A 16,694-nucleotide genomic window follows, 5' to 3' on the forward strand; every position below is an offset into this window, starting at 1 on the left:
CATGCCCCATAATGCAGACCAATGGAATATTCTCAGTGGAAGTTGTTGTTCAAATGCCAAAGAACCTGCATAATAGCCTTGGAGAGGGCTGGATGGAAGGCCTTTTCTCCATGACCTGTTCAAAAATGCATTTCAGTTCAGAGGAAAACTAGATTTTTGGAGTCAGAGAAATTGGGGCTAGAATTCAGGGCCTGCCACTGTGTAGCCAATCATAATGCCCAATTTAAATTTAAATGCCTATGATCGAAAGAGTGGTGAATATGAAAATGCTTCTTGTAAACTGTAAAGTGCCTCACCATTATCTTTTATCCTTTCAATTGAGGCTGGCTATGGGAGCAAGTTAGCAACAATTTTTAAAAATTCATACATCAGGAAAGTTAACCTAGATCTTAAAATACAAAAGAAACCTGCACTGTGTTGTAAGACAGGCTTTGGAGGACGCCCAGTAGCAACCACAGGTGAGACTAAAATTAAAAGTCCTGGGAACTAGACTTTTGGAGAAAATAAGTTATATAGCCTTCAGGAGAAGGCCCGAGTTAAGTCAGATATTTCTGAGAAGAGTGGCACATTTACCCTTTATGAGTTATCAATACTGTGGCATAAAGTCATTTCTCTCAGATCCTTATATTTTTAATTCACATACCATAAATGTTACCATTTTGAAGTTTATAATTCAGTAATTTTTAGCATAGTCAGAAAGTTGTGCATAACATCACTACTATCTAACCTGGAATACTTTTATCGCCCCAGAAAGAAATCCCATATCCATTAGCGGTCACTCCCCATTCCTCCTTCCTTCCAGCCCCTGGTGACCACTAATTTACTGTGTCTCCATGGATTTGCCTATTCTGGACAATTTGTATAAATGAAATGACACAATATGTGACCTTTTGTGTCTGGCTCCTTTCACTTGGAATAATATTCTCAAGGTTCATCCATGTTGTAGCATGTATAAGAATTTCATTCTTTTTAAAATTATTTTTATTAAATTTATTGGAGTGATATTGGTTCATTCATTTTATGGCTGAATAATATTCCGTTGTATGGATATACTACATTTTGTTTATTCATTTATCAGTTGATGCACATTTGGGTTATTTCTACTTTTTAGCTAATATGTACAAGTGTGCGTGTAGGTGTATTTTCAATTCTCATGGGTACATATCTAGGAGGGAAATTGCTGGGTCATGTGGTAACTAATGTTTAACTTTTTGAGGAACTGTCAAATTGTTTTCCATAGCAGCTATACCATTTTACATTCCCATGAGTAATATACGAGGGTTCTAATCTCTTCACATTCTTTTTTAAAATATATTTTATTGATTATGCTACTTCAGTTGTCCCCATTTTCCCCCTTTGCCCTCCTCTGCCCAGTACCCCCATTCCCTCCAACAATCCCACCCCACTTAGTTCATGTCCATGGATCATGCATATAAGTTCTTTGGCTTCACCCTTTCCTATATTATTATTAACTTCCCCCTGTCTATTTTGTACCAACCAATTATGCTTCTTAGTCCCTGCACCATTTCCCCATTTCTCCCCCTTTTCCCTCCCAGCTGATAACCCTCCAAATGATCCCCATACCTATGATTCTGTTCCTATTCTGATTTGCTTAGTTGGATTTTGTTTTTATTTTTTAGATTTAGTTGTTGATAGTTGTGAGTTTGTTGTCATTTTAATGTTCATAGTTTTGATCTTCTTTTTATTAGTCCCTTTGACATTTCATGTAATAATGGCTTGGTGATGATGAACTCCTTTAGTTTTACCTTGTCTGCCCTTCCATTCTAAATGATAGCTTTGCTGGATAGAGTAATGTTGGTTGTAGGTCCTTGTTCTCCATCACATTGAATACTTCTTGCCAGTCCCTTCTTGCCTGCAAAGTTTCTTTTGAGAAATCAGCTGATAGTCTTATAGGCACCCCTTTGTAGGTAACTCTCTGTTCTTCTCTTGCTGCTTTTAAGATTCTCTCTTTATCTTGAACCTTTGGCATTTTAACTATTATGTGTCTTGGTGTGGTCCTCTTTGGGTCTAGCTTGGGACTCTCTGGGCTTCCTGGACTTGTATGTCTATTTCCTTTGCCAAATTTGGGGAGTTTTCCTTCATTATTTTTTCACATAAGCTTTCAATTTCTTGCTCTTCCTCTTCTCCTTCTGGCACCCCTATGATTTGGATGTTGGCATGTTGAAAATTATCCCAGAGGTTCCTAAGCATCTCCTCATTTTTTTCAATTCTTGTTTCCTCATTCTGTACTGGTTGACTTTATTTCTTCCTTATGTTCCAAATCATTGATTTGAACCCTGGTCTATTTCCCTTCACCAGTGGTTTTGTGTGGATTCTTTTTTTGTTTCATTTAGCTTAGCCTTCACTTCTTCCCTTATGTGTTTGCCATACTCAAGTATATCTGTCAAGTCTGTGAGCATCTTTATCACTAGTGTTTTGAACTTTGCATCTGTTAGATTGACTATCTCCTCGTCTGTTAGAAGGCCTATCTCCTCATCGCTTAGTTCTCCCACTAGAACCTTGATCTGTTCCCTCTTTTGGGCCATACTTCTCTGTCTCTTCATCTTGATAGTCTCCTGTGTTTGTTTAACTCTGTGTCTTAGGTAGGGCTGTCGCATCTGTTGTGTTGTAAGGGGTAGAGCCTTAGGGATTCGTCAGTACAGGCAACCTGTTTCACCAAATTGTGGCGTTGTGTGGGGAGGAGTGGTCTGAGAGTGAACAATGCTGCTTGCTCAGCACTCACCCTTTTTCCAGGCACTTCTCCCATTTTTTGTATAGGACTGGCGCCCATACAAAAAGCTGTTGCCCTGCTTGTGGTTCCCAGAGTGGGTGGGTCTGCAGATATTCTAGGACCGTGGAGTCCCTTTAAACAAGCAGACTCTGCTGAGAGACCTGCAGTATCTTCCTCCACCCCAACCCCCACTGGTTTGCATAGTCAGAAGCAATGAGGCTTTATTTTCCCCAGCACTGGAACCATGAGCTGTGTGATCTGGTCTCGTGCTGGGAGCGCTCCCCAGGTGTCCCTCATGACTTTTTAAAACATGTGACTGCGCTTTCTGTCAGCATGCTGCTGCCACCACCACACCAAGTCCTCTCTGCCTCAGCTTTGCCCCTCCTACCTGTCTGGATGAGTATTTCTTCTTTATATCTTTATTGGACTTCCATGCAGCTCGATTTTCTGGAACTTCTGGTTGTCTCTAGTTTTGAGTTAGTTATATTCCTTCTTAGTTGTGGAGGGAGATGCAGCGTGTCTATCTAGGCCTCCATCTTGGCTGGAAGTCCATATTTTTCATTCTTAACATCTATTTGATCCATTTTGAGTTAATTTTGGTATATAGTGTGAGGTAATGGTCCAGGAGCGCCAGGGGTCTCCTCTGACGGTGGGAGAGGTCATCGCACCTCACTGGACAGCTACCGTCTCGCCATGGCTCGCCTGCCCCACTGGGTGCGTGGGGATCAGAGAGGCGCCTCTCGAAAAGTGGGCCACAAAACACCCGCACCAGTTAATTCCAAGCAAACAACAAGAAAGAAGCCTCCAGCTCTTCGCCTCGCTAGCTGGAACATCAGGACCATGTGCCCCGGACTTACTGCAGACCTTCCGTGGATCAAGGGTGCCAGGAAAACCGCTGTCATCGATAGGGAACTGGCACGACTAAACATCGACATTGCGGCTCTACAGGAGACCCAGTTGGCCGACAACGGAACTATCAGAGAAACCAACTACACCTTCTACTGGCAAGGGAAGTCTCCGGACCAACAAAGACAGCACGGTGTTGGGTTCGCTGTGAAGAACACGCTTGTTAACTCCATAGAGCCACCCACAGGAGGCACAGAGAGATTACTTACCCTCCGATTGTCAACAACTTTCGGCCCAGTCAGCATTCTTAGCGCGTATGCCCCAACCCTCTGCGCCACCACCGAAGAGAAAGAACAGTTCTACCATGCACTGGACGAAGCGTTATCCAAGATTCCCAGAAGTAACGCTCTCTATCTCCTTGGAGACTTCAACGCAAGAGTAGGAGCCGACCATATGGCCTGGCCCACCTGCCTTGGAAACTTTGGGAGAGGAAAGATCAATGAGAATGGTCAGCGACTGCTTGAGCTTTTGTGTCACCACGGCCTGTGCGTGACAAACACATTCTTCAAGTGCAAAGAGATCCACCAGGTGTCATGGAGGCACCCCCGCTCCCGCCATTGGCACCAGCTTGACCTCGTCATCACCAGAAGAACGGATATTGGCAGCACCCTCCTCACCCGCAGCTACCACAGTGCAGACTGCGACACGGACCATGCCCTCGTGGTAAGCAAGGTGCGCATAATGCCGAAGAGGTTGCACCACTCCAAGATGAAGGGTCGCCCACGCATCAACACCAGTTGTGCCAGCAACCCAGTTAAGACCCAGCAATTCATCAACAAGATGGAAGATGCACTCGGCGAGGGAGTGGCGGCAGATGACATTATCGAATCCAATTGGCCACGTCTCCGCGACGCCATATACAACTCCGCCATTATTGCTTACGGGAAGAAAGAGCGGAAGAACGCTGACTGGTACGAGGCTCACTGGGAAGAAATGGAACCCGTGATCGAGGCTAAGAGGAAGGCCCTACTGGCTTACAAGGTCACGCCCACTCCCAGTACACTTCAAGCTCTACGGGCTGCCAGGAACAAAGTCCAGAAGACCGCCCGCCACTGTGCCAACACCTATTGGCTAAACCTGTGCAGAAGCATTCAGGAAGCCGCCGATATAGGCAACGCACGAGGAATGTATGAGGGTATCAAGAAGGCAACAGGCCCAATCCCCTCCAAGATCGCCCCCCTTAAGTCCAAGACAGGTGAGGTCATCACTGACCAGGAACAGCAAATGCGGCGGTGGACCGAGCACTACCTCGAGCTGTACGCAACGAAGAACACCGTAACAGACACTGCTCTTAAAGCCATCCCAGACCTACCAGTCATGGAGGAGCTAGACACCCCACCTACTGCGGCAGAGCTCGGCAAAGCCATCGACCGCCTTGCTTGCGGGAAAGCACCAGGAAGCGACGGAATCCCTCCAGAAATCCTGAAGAGCGGGAAACCAGTCCTGCTACAGCCGCTCCACCATCTGCTCTGTCTCTGCTGGAAGGAGGGTTACATCCCCCAGGATATGAGAGACGCCAACATTATCACCATGTACAAGAACAAAGGAGACCGCAGCGACTGCAACAACTACCGGGGCATCTCTCTCCTCAGCGTCGTCGGCAAAGTATTCGCCCGGGTCGCTCTTGCCCGCCTGCAGACCCTTGCTTCCCGCGTCTACCCAGAGTCCCAGTGTGGCTTCAGAGCTGGCCGATCAACAGTGGACATGATCTTCTCCCTACGCCAGCTGCAGGAGAAGTGTCACGAGCAGCATAAACCACTCTACCTCGCCTTTATTGACCTCACGAAGGCGTTTGATCTGGTCAGTCGAAGCGGACTCTTCAGCTTGCTACGGAAGATTGGCTGTCCACCACATCTGCTTGCTGTGGTCATGTCCTTTCACGACAACATGCACAGCACGGTGTCCTACAACGGCGCAACCTCTGAGGCCTTCCCAGTCAGCAGCGGAGTAAAGCAGGGCTGCGTCCTCGCGCCTACGCTGTTCGGAATCTTCTTCTCCATGCTCCTCCAATACGCCTTTAAGGACTGCAGCGAGGGTGTCTTCATTCACACCAGATCCGATGGCAAGCTCTACAACCTGGCCCGTCTACGAGCCAAGACCAAAGTCAAAGAGGTGCTCATCCGTGAGATGCTCTTCACCGACGACGCAGCTTTGACATCACACTCCGAAGAGGGACTCCAGCAGCTAGTCACTTGCCTTTCCCACGCATGCAAGGAGTTCGGACTAGCCATCAGCCTGACGAAGACGAATGTTATGGCTCAAGGCACGGGGACTCCTCCATGCATCACCATCGACGGATACACCCTGGAGGTTGTCAACGACTTCACTTACCTCGGGTCCACCATCTCGAGCTCTCTGTCAGTCGACTTGGAGGTCAACCGGAGAATCGCCAGGGCAGCCACAGTTATGGCCAGACTGAACCGGCGAGCGTGGAACAATTCCAGCCTCACTGAGAAAACCAGACCGCGCATCTACCAAGCCTGCGTACTCAGCACTCTCCTCTATGGCAGCGAGACGTGGACCACCTACGCAAGGCACGAAAGGAAACTCAACAGCTTCCACATGAGGTGCCTGCGACGCGTCCTGCATGTCGCCTGGCAGGATAAGGTCCCCAACACCGAGGTGCTGAAGCGAGCCAATATGAGCAGTTTGCATGCAGTTCTTAGCGAGAGATGCCTCAGGTGGCTCGGCCATGTCAAAAGAATGGATGCAGGCCGTATCCCCAAAGACCTCCTCTACGGCGAGCTAGCAGAAGGCCAGAGGATGACAGGGCGCCCAAAACTGCGGTTCAAAGACATCTGCAAAAAGGACATGACACAATGCTCCATCAATCTCAACACATGGGAAGTTCAAGCAGACGACCGCCTAGCCTGGAGGCTCGCGGTCAGGCAAGGTACGTCACGGGCAGAGGCTGCGCGCAACGAGGAGGCGGTCCAGAAAAGATCGAGGCGGAAGCAGCGTCAACAGCAGCAACAACGGCCATCTGCCTTCACCTGTACCAAGTGCGGCAGGGATTGTCACTCCCGAATCGGACTGCACAGCCATTCTCGGCGGTGCAGATAGACTCTCAGGAAGCTACGCCATCGTCTCTCGAGACGGACGGCTGCCGACGACGACGACGACGACGAATGGTCCAACTTCATTCTTTGCCTATGAATATCCACTTGTCTCAATACCACCAGATGAAAAAACTATTTTATCCCTATTGAATTATCTTGATAAACATGTCAAAAAATAGATTTTTCTTCTCCAATATAAACATTTAAATCTTTAAATTACCGTCTGAATTCTAAGTAAAAGAAGCAAGACACAAAAGGCCATATAGTGTAAGATTCCATTTATATGAAATGTTCAGAATAGGCAAATTCAAAGAAACAGAATGTGGATTAATGATTTCCAGGGGATAATAAGTATGGGTTTCTTTTGGGGGGTGATGGGAATGTTCTGGAATTAGATAGCGATGATTGTTGCACAACGTAGTAAATATAGTAAAAAAAAAACAACTAAATTTGACACTTTAAAATGGTGCTTTTTATGCTATCTGAATTATATCTCAATATTTAAAATGTTGAGCTGGTTGCATGGGTAAAAAGTTGACAATTGTAACTTTATTGCCATTCCAATGTAACAGTAGTTTCTGAGGGACCCTCGGAAAATAATCCAGATTGTGGTGATGGTTACACATTTTATAATAGCATGTATTAAAAAAATGTTAAAAATTTATTATAAATAATAAAGGGGCATACATCATGATTTTTAAAAGATTATAGAGTTATTTAAAGGTAGTCCTGAGGTCAAGAAAGCAAGTTAGAAAGAGCTGGGCACTGCAACCTCTCCCTGACTGAAACTGATTTAGAAATGGAAACCAAAGATATGGTGGAAGGAATCCGTGAGCAAGAAGAACCAGAGCTGGTGGTAGTCTACCCTGAAAGACATTAGGTCACAGTGAAGATCATTAAAATGAACACATGCCTGCCCAGCCGAGCATCCGCAGCTCTGTCCTGAGAAGGAAGATGAAATGTCTTCCACTCTTGTGAAAACCCATTAAACTTACTTGCCTTCCTGGGGAGGTTATTTCTGCACCTTTTGTGCCTTCTCCTCGATCAAATGAACACATAAGGTCCCTTTGAGGATTCTAATATGACAAGCCTACTCACTCTCCAGCCTTGATGTCTTTTCCTAGAGTTTCACTTGACCCTTGACCCATGTATAATGCACCTTTCCCTGCTCACATTGGGACTCGGTGCCAAAGCCTCTAGGACCACTACTCCTGGATTAACCCCTCTCCCTCTAAGGCTCCTTCCAAGATTTCAGGTGAGGTTTAGATTTTCTCGGGAATCAGACCGACTCATCCTTACTCTTACATAGGCTTGAACATGACATTGCATCTTTCTTAGAGAAAAGGCCAGTGTTTCCCTGTTATTTGTTGACATTAAAGACAATTGTGATTTAGCTGAGAACACACCCAGGCAGGTTGTAGGACTGGATCTGCCCAGGAGCCCTGGGATTCCTGAGTGAGCTGGCAGGCCCCAGGGGTACTGGAGGCCTAAGAATGGCTCCCCTTCCCTACAGTTCCTATTGACGGTCCTTCTGACCTTACCCCACCACGGGCAGCTGTTGAAATCTGACTCACAGTGTCCCTCTCCGCAGCTCTGGTTTCTGATAAGGACTTTCCATTGCTCACTCCTGTGCCAGCCACCCCTACTATTGGCTCAAGGCTTGAAGGGTGTAACCTTTTGACCCCTAACCCTTGACCCTGGCCCTAATAAACTATTCCCACTTAGCCTTCCTAGGAATAAGCCTATACTCAACATTTTTTACCGAAGGGAGAGAAGAGACAATCCACTCAATGATTTGCTATTCTTAGAGTAATTAATACTCCAAATCCCCGAGTAGGAGGGACTGGAAGGCTTAAGGCTCTTTAACTCTTCCTATTCTCAAACTAATCCAAAGCTTATTTTCTCTGCCTCCTATAATCATGGTTCAGGCCCTCACCTGTCTGTCCACAGGCTAATTCTCTTGGTCTGGGGAGTGATTAGGTGAAATCAGACACAACGCCTTGCAGTTGGCCAGTAGCAGCTCTGGAGATCCCCTAAAAGAGGACCTAAAGGTGTAAAGCTGGGTGAGGCAGAGGCTAGGGGATTTTTATTCAGGATGTTTATATAGTAAACATTATTTTTCACTTAGATTGCATGTTTATTTAAGACAGAGATTGGATGGGGAGGGAAGAAGGCCCTCCCAAACCACCTCTCGGCACCAACACTGTAATTGAGAGTCCTTCACCCCAACATTGGATCCTCTCACCCCTCACTCTGTTTCTTCTCCCTTTTCATTCATTCAATTCCTGGCAAACACTTCCCACTGGTCTTTGCCCTATTATTCATCCATCCATACACTTGCCCAACCATGATGGCAGCTGTTTCCCACTGGGAAGCAAAGGCCCTTTGCCAGAGAGAAGCTGTACTGTTTTCATCCCTGCCTGTGGGGTCACCCCACTTACGGGTAATGTCACAGATGATGCCCATGCTGGTTGATAGCATCACTGCACTTCTGCACAGATGACCACAAACACCTTTCTCCTCTTCCCATTTCCTGCTACTCTTAAGCTCCTTTTCTCTTTTCTTTCCTTTTCCTTTTTTCCTCTTCCTTTCTCCACCCTGTATGCTTTAGGGCAACCATCATGAATATTTTGTAGCCATTCAAAACTAAAAGGGGCAGCTGAGCCCAGTCCTAGAAGAGCTGATAGCTCCTTCTTCCCAGGGTTCCCTTCACCCCAGCCACCCCCAGTTTGCCTGGGGCAGAACCAGGCTGACCCTTTCTGCACTGGCCATCAGGATCTTGGTTCTAAAGCCTCACCGGGGCCTCCAAGGTGTCAAAGCTTCATGCTGGAGCCCTAGGCTGGTTATAGCCCATCCTACAGGAGCAAACTTAAGTATCCAACACAGAAAAATCTGTCTTCCCTTCTGTTGCTATTGACAACAGAACAACAGTCAGGATTTAGTGGCCCAGCATAAAGAAAATGGTGCTGTCAGCAAACAGGTCCCAGCTAATCTCCTTCCAGCAGTGACCTGGGTTCTGTGCACAATGACAGTGAGTGTAACCAGACCCAAGGTTCTGAGGTGCAGAAAGCAGGCTAGGCAGCCATGGAACCACTTCCCTCTCCCCTGTCTCCTCCTGCCCCTGGCAGACACATTGGCAGTCAGTTTCCCCCGTCTGGAGTACATGGGCTGGGGGTGAAGGACAGGTCAGCCTTAGGCCCAGAGACATCCTCCTCAGAGCTACATTGTCAGTTCGTATCTTTCTTTCTTTCCTGAAGAGGGATCTGGGAGCCTGGTCCTCTGAGCTGGCTGCACCCCATGCTCTGGTTATCCCTTCACTGTCCAGTCCTCCAGAGTCCCATCTGTCCTAGAATTGCTGACTTTAGGCAGGAGGGATCTTGGCAATCATCTGGTCCCAGCCCTCTCAGAAGCAGATGGTTCCCTGCCTGGAATTAGACCCTCCACAGGACCTGGATTTCCTAAACCCAAGAGCATCCCAGGAGAGGGAGATATTCTGACTTCCAGTGCACTAGCTGGAAACCAAATGGATTCAGGTAACTCATTTTGGGGGGCTACATTGGGCCAACATTGGTGCAGATGTATTTTGATGAATGTAGTCATGGTTCCTCTCCTGCTGAAGCTGTCTAGAGGGAAAACAGAAATGGGTCAAGTAATTAAAGTGTGATGCTATTTATCTAAAGGGAGTATGTACAGAGGGTCCAAGTATAGGGAAGAGATAATCAAGGAAAGCCTTCCCTAGGACATAGCATTTAAACAGAAGGCAGGAGTGTGCTTTTCCCATTGGCCTCTTCACCCAGAGCCTAGCACAGGGCTGCCACATGGTAAATATCAGTAAATGTTTGTTATGTGAATGGAGGAGGAAATGAACAAAACATCTCTAGTTTCCCCAAGAACCCTTGGTTACTTACATAATTTGGAGCTGTGTCTATTAATGTACTCATTTACTTGAAGTCACGAGTACTTATGAGGTCTATTCATGTTATGGACGTGCTGCATGCTGTTCATTCTGTTTTAGAGGTGAGTATGCTCAGTCACAGTTCGGGAAGATGATACCCCTGAGATCCCACAGGGAGCCTTCTGGACTCATCCCCTCCCCCACCATCACACCATGGAGAACTCTGTAAATGGACTCATCAAAGCAGGGAAGGCCAGCCCCTTGACAGGTGATTGGATTTAGATCTGAAAGCAGAGATGGGTTAAAGCTCCCTGCACCCAGATGTCCTCACCACAGACCAAAGCTCAAGAGGAGGCGAGGGGAGAATTGCACCATGAGCCTACCTCTCTCTCAGAAGAGGGTAAAGGGTTCCTGGAAACTCCGGTAAAGTGTCCAAGTGAGGAAATCCAGAGCTATTTGCCATCAGGTTTCCCAGCAAGATTATGGGCAGACTAACCAGCTGTTCCATCCCCTGGGGCTGTCTTAATTTCAAAGACTGGTTTCTCTGTCCCAAGAAAAGTGGGCTGTAGTCTGCAATGTCCCCAGCTCTCCCAGAACTCAAAACATACCCACATTAAGGTTTTACTCTTGGGCCTCCAGGAACTTGTCTCTAACGTACAACAGGGAGCATCCTCTTCCCCCTCCCTCTCTGGTAAGCACCTCTCCAAAAGGAGAAACTGGAGCTAGTGACATTGGCTGGAGGCAGGGTCACCATATACAGTCACACAGGTTTTCAGGGCACAAGAGGCGGGTGGGGCTGAAATCCAGTCCTCACTCTGCTTGCCAAGCTGTGCCCCCTGGCATGGTTGCATCCACACAAAGGAGGGGGTGCCTTTTCTAATTTGCACGTAGGTGCCAAATGAGCTAGCAGTGACCCTGGGTGGAGAGCCCCAAGAATTACATTTGGGAGGAAAATAAGCCAATCCTTCCCCTGCCGCCACCTACACAGCCTAACCAGGTGTTTGTCAGGTGTCAGGTATGCTAACAAGGCAGATTTCTTAGAAGGTAACAGAATACGATGGATAAACCAGTAGGCCCGGTAAGTCTTCATGTTTTATTTTTCTATGTCTTGAGTTCAGATGACAGTAAAAATCGAACTATTGAGATGTACTAAGGAAGGATCAAATGTTTGCTTTCTGTTTAACTGCTTTAAGGAGAGTAAAGATTTACAATACATACAACCCCTCTGCGTTGGAAACACCAGGGGTTTGGAATCTTTCCCAGACTCTGGGCTCTAGCTTCACTTACCCTGAGCCTGTTGGTCAGGAAGTAAACCCCTGGAAAATAAGGTAAAATGGGCATTTTCTCAGGAAAATGAGCCTCCCCATGAAGAGCCAGGCTTCTCACCAGCAAACACACTCCATACTCAGAAGGATTAGCTAACAGCGCCGGCTGGATGGTGGCAACACAGATGCACTGCTTGGAAAAGGAACTTGGATTCTCACACATGCTTGATGGATGCAGAAGAAAGGGCTGTGGTCTCCTTGCTGGTCGCTTTACAGTGCAGGGACATTTGACAAAGGTAACTCATACCCACATGCAGAGACAGCTGCCCCCTCAGAAATGCTTCCCCGGCATGCTCTCCTTTGGTATCTGCCCATCTGCCCAGTCTTCCTGGAGGTTGAAAGACGAGGCAGGGCCTGTGGAAGCAAGGACAAAAGATGAGCGAGGAGCAGGCCCTTCAAGTGACAGCTTTCCTAGGGCCTCCGTGTGTGTTTACATAGGCTGGAGTTTGAAGTAGGGTCAAGGGATGGATCCAAAATGCTTCCTGAGGCTCTGGGGACACCCTCACCTCAGTTCCCTGCCCTAATAGCTCCAAGTACTCAGTGGCTCCTGGACCAGGTAATTGCCTGGAACCAACCCCTGGGGTTGCCTGAGGGAAGCCCAGGCTCCTGGGGCCTCGTGAACCCAGAGGGTGCAGGAGCAGTTCATGGTGGCAGGACATGTGTCAGCATCTTGGCCAGGAAAATCAGACCAATGTCATGCAGGTCCCATGTAATCCTCTCAGGAAGCAGATGACCGGGGCAGCCAGGACTTTGGGCAAGTTTATTCCCAAGTGACACTCCCTTCTCTTTCCTGAGTAACCCCTCTTGTTTTTTTCTAAACAAAACCTACTTGTACTACCTGTCCGGACCTAGCTGATAATTTCACATCCAGAGCCTTCCCGCGCCTTGTGAGAAGCGCATATGATAGGAGCCAACAATTCCTGAGCACCTACAGGTGCCAGGCTAGGAGCTAAATGCTCACTTCACGAGCAGGGTCTCATCAAATCCCCATACAACCCTGAGATGAAGCACTGTTACTATTTTTATTTTTACTGATGAGGAGAGTTCCCTGGCTGGTTTGGCTCAGTGGATTGAGCGTCGGCCTGCGAGCTAAGTGTCGCTGGTTCGATCTTCCAGTCAGGGCACATCAGAGAAGGAAAACTCTGACTCCAAAAAAAAAAAAACCTCCGCTGCCTTGCGGCATACCTCTTCAGGGGAAAGGCTAAGGGAGTAAACCCCGACAGAAAATCCGGAGCCGGAGTCCCTAAGGCGGTTTGACGTTGTAGTCAACACTGGCAACTCCTGCGGCGCACCTGAAACCAAGCTGTATTGACTCTGTCTTTCCCTTGGACCCTTCAGCTGCGAAGAGAGGGGGGGTCTGCTGCATGGGCAACAGCAGACCCTCCATATCACCCTGCCCAGGCTCTGTAGCTTCAGCTTCACTGGAGAGGACACTCCAGCGTCATCGCAAGATGTCGATTCAACACGGGAGGAGACAGATACCGTGTCACTCCTGAGTCGGACTGCACAACCATTCTCGGCGGTGCAGATAGACTCTTAAGAAGCTACACCATCGTCTCTCGAGACGGACGGCTGCCGACGACGACGACGATGACTGATGAGGAGTTAGAGGTTCAGAGATCCTGCCCAAGAGCACATAGCCAATAAGTGGTGGAACTAGGACTTGAACCCAGATCATGTGGCTTTAGTGCCCACACCCATTACCACATCAAAACACAGGAAGTTCCCAGTCTTTAATGGTGCCAGAAGACTGGGATATAATGAGGAGGGAAGACCTCAGTCCCCCTGCCTCTCATTGCAGCTAAGATCTGCCCACATTGGTGACATATGTGCCTAAGATTACAGCTCCCCCAGACAGTGTTTAACCTGGGAGCAGGGACTTGGCCTTACTTGGATTTTTTACAGAATGGTGGCTAGTTTCTACAGCAAGTGTCCAGGGAGTGAAAGTTCCAAGACACCCGGGTAGATAGCACAAGGTTTCTTATAACCAAGCCTTAGAAGTTCTAGAATGTCACTTCTACCATATTCTGCTGGTCAAGCAAGTCACTATGGCCAGCCCAGATTCAAGAGGTGAGAAACAACACACAAAAACCTCCAGGGAAAGATTGAGGGCTGCCATCTTGGAGACTGCCTACCACAACTCTCTTTATATAAAGATAAAATTCCCTTATTGAGCTGGGAGAGGGAGTAGAAATGAGCTATAGGCTGGGGAAACCAAGAGGAAAGAGACTTTGTCCTTCTATCTAGAAGAAGGTACTTCTCCAAGTCCCTCCCAAACTATTCTCTTCACATCTCAAAGTACATTCTTAGACCATGTTTTAGGCCCAGAATTCTGGGCCAGAATGTGGAAGAGTGGAAAAAACCACTTATGTCATGCTAACTAATCAGCCCTCATTTGAGAATGAATTTGCTATGTGACTGCGGCCACAAAGTTGTTTATCTGCCCTTGCTGCAGTGTAGCCTTTAAGGGACACAGTCTGGTACCAGTGACATTCTAGCAATGATTGTCCTGGAGACCTAGAGATCAAGGATAGTAAGAGAGCTTCTTGCCATGATGACCTCATGTAGAAATCTCTTTGGTTCTTGTGAACACCTGGTAATTGAGCTATGAAAGGAAGAGAAAGAGCTATAAATTCCTCAGAAGTGTGTACACAGGCAGAGCAGAGTGGACTAGTGCAGTCCTAGCACACGGGCCATGAGATGTCCCCCTGATTCCCTCCACTACCCCTAACTCGCTTTGATGGGGACTGTCCATCTAACCGTGCTGGAGTTGGGCCCAGGAGCCTTGTTTGGAAGGCTGTGGAATTACCTGGTAGTTTGAGATCACCCTTCCCATTCATCTGGATAATTCAAGCATAGTAACTCACTTCTAAGGCTGCAGCTGGTTTTCCCCAGCCCCTGCCTGTCACTCTTCCGTTACATATTGGGGGTGGTGGGGGCAATTATTGTCAGTATAAAGCAGGATGGGGTGCTTTGCACATCCCATCTCCCCAACAAGCCACTCCCGGTCTATCCTACTTGAGACACCTCTTCAATCTTTTCCCCCAGCAACAAAAGGTGCTTGATAACTACTATCTTCTTTCCTCCCTCCCTCCCTCTTTCTTTAAGAAACTCATAAGTAGTTTAGATTAATTATATACTTGTATTCCTTGATTCACGACCCAATCCCATCTCTGTACCATGCACACTCCACTTCTATTTAGTTATTTTTTAAAAATAAACACTGGCCAGCCCACAACCCCAAACAAAAGTCAGGACCTTGACAATAACCAACATATCTTCCAAGTCCCAAGCGACAGGAAACAGGAAAATGAAACAGTCGATCACCCAGCATACACAAGACAGAAGCTAGTCCTTTAAAAAGGTTCCGCTAGTGTCCGAAGAAGGCGTCTTTTAGAAATGCCTCGTTTTTCACAGGGCCCATTAAATCCCAGTCATTTAAAATCCGGGCTCCCAATTGGTATATCATTTTATTTTAATGATCTGTGTTTCCTGTAGAAACACGGAAAATGACCAATCCTTTTTTCAATTAAACATGTAACAACCGGCAGATGAAAGTCTGCTTCTTTCCGCCGGCCCCCGGGAGCAGGCCGGGAAGGGGTTAACGGAGGCCCGGCGGCCGGGGTGGAAAACTCTCGGTCACCAGAGCCCTGCAACTGCAGCGCATGCGCTCAGGCAGACCTCTACGCCGCTGCCGGCTCCCCGCTCGCGGCTTCCTCGGTGCACAAAGGCCTGCTTTGTTCCCTCGGCTCTGTTTTAAATATCTGACGACTATTCCCCCCGTCCCTGCGCCAAATCCCCGGGCTTGGCTGCAGGCGCGGCACAAGGGCGCATTGTGGGGCCGAGCGAGGGGCGAAGGGGGCTGGGGGGAACCAGCCCGTTGGGGACGCTCCTGTTTCGCCCAGTTGAGTCAGCCATTTGGGTCACCAGGGCTGAGTGGTAGGGGCGCCTCATCGTCTTATTTTTTCCCAGTCCCAAAAGTAAAAATTGGAAAATGGGGACCTTGGGAATGAACAGACCCGATTCCAAAGCAGGCCTGGAAAGAGGTGCTGAGGTTTCAGCAGAGCACGAGCGGGGCGCAGCGCAAGCCCGGGGCTGCCAGCGGGGCGCGAACCCGCGAAGCCAGACGCCCAGTTTCTTATCAGTCAGCCCATCGCTGTACATATTTAGAAAGTGCCAATCACTCACACACTTCGAAAAGCGTGGCATTCCAGCGCAAGCCAACCCGAACAGGGTGAAGCGGGGGATCCTTCCTTCCCCCAAGTTCGGTGCCCAAGTGACGCTGCCGAAAGGGCCTCACCCCGGGCTTTCCGCACCTACAGCTTTCAGGTCCCACTTCGTTTTAGGAATGGCCCCTTGGGCAAGTCACACCTCCCCTGATATGGCCCCTCCCTCCCAAGGGTTGGTAGGCGAGGTTTGGGATGGGGTTCAAACAAAAGTAGGCTTTCAACTGCAGGAGAGCTGGCCCTGCTACCAACCCCTCCCTTTCCTTGTCTTTCTGGCACTCCCTGCAGACTACCAGGTAGTTTTCCTTCCCAGTTCAGGTGTTTGTTTACCTGTTGCGGAGAAGGAGGAGTTCACACACTGGGGAGGTTTGCAAAATAAGATTGGCCAGACCCACCTCTCTTTCCCATTTTCTGGCTAGATCTTGGCAGCTTCAAGCAAAATACAAAATGTGGGCTGTAGCAACGCTGAAAAGTGTGTTTGATCTTAAGCTTAATCAAACAGAGGTTTTCCTATCCAAACTTGCGACCAAAACTCCCGTACCCCTCAGAATC

The 16,694-nt window shown here is 48.1% G+C and overlaps 1 long non-coding RNA gene across 1 annotated transcript; it reads right to left on the minus strand.

Moving 5' to 3' along the window:
- Positions 1-11,670: 11,670 nt before the first annotated feature.
- LOC150016959 (uncharacterized) lies at positions 11,671-16,264 on the minus strand. Its single transcript, XR_016510081.1, has 2 exons — positions 16,105-16,264; positions 11,671-12,270 (listed from the first exon to the last, which is right to left on the minus strand). It is a non-coding gene; the product is annotated as an uncharacterized LOC150016959 (long non-coding RNA).
- Positions 16,265-16,694: the final 430 nt, after the last annotated feature.

Source organism: Furipterus horrens, unplaced genomic scaffold, assembly GCF_987537825.1.
Source record: "Furipterus horrens unplaced genomic scaffold, mFurHor1.1.pri manual_scaffold_3, whole genome shotgun sequence".
Classification (NCBI taxonomy): domain Eukaryota; kingdom Metazoa; phylum Chordata; class Mammalia; order Chiroptera; family Furipteridae; genus Furipterus; species Furipterus horrens.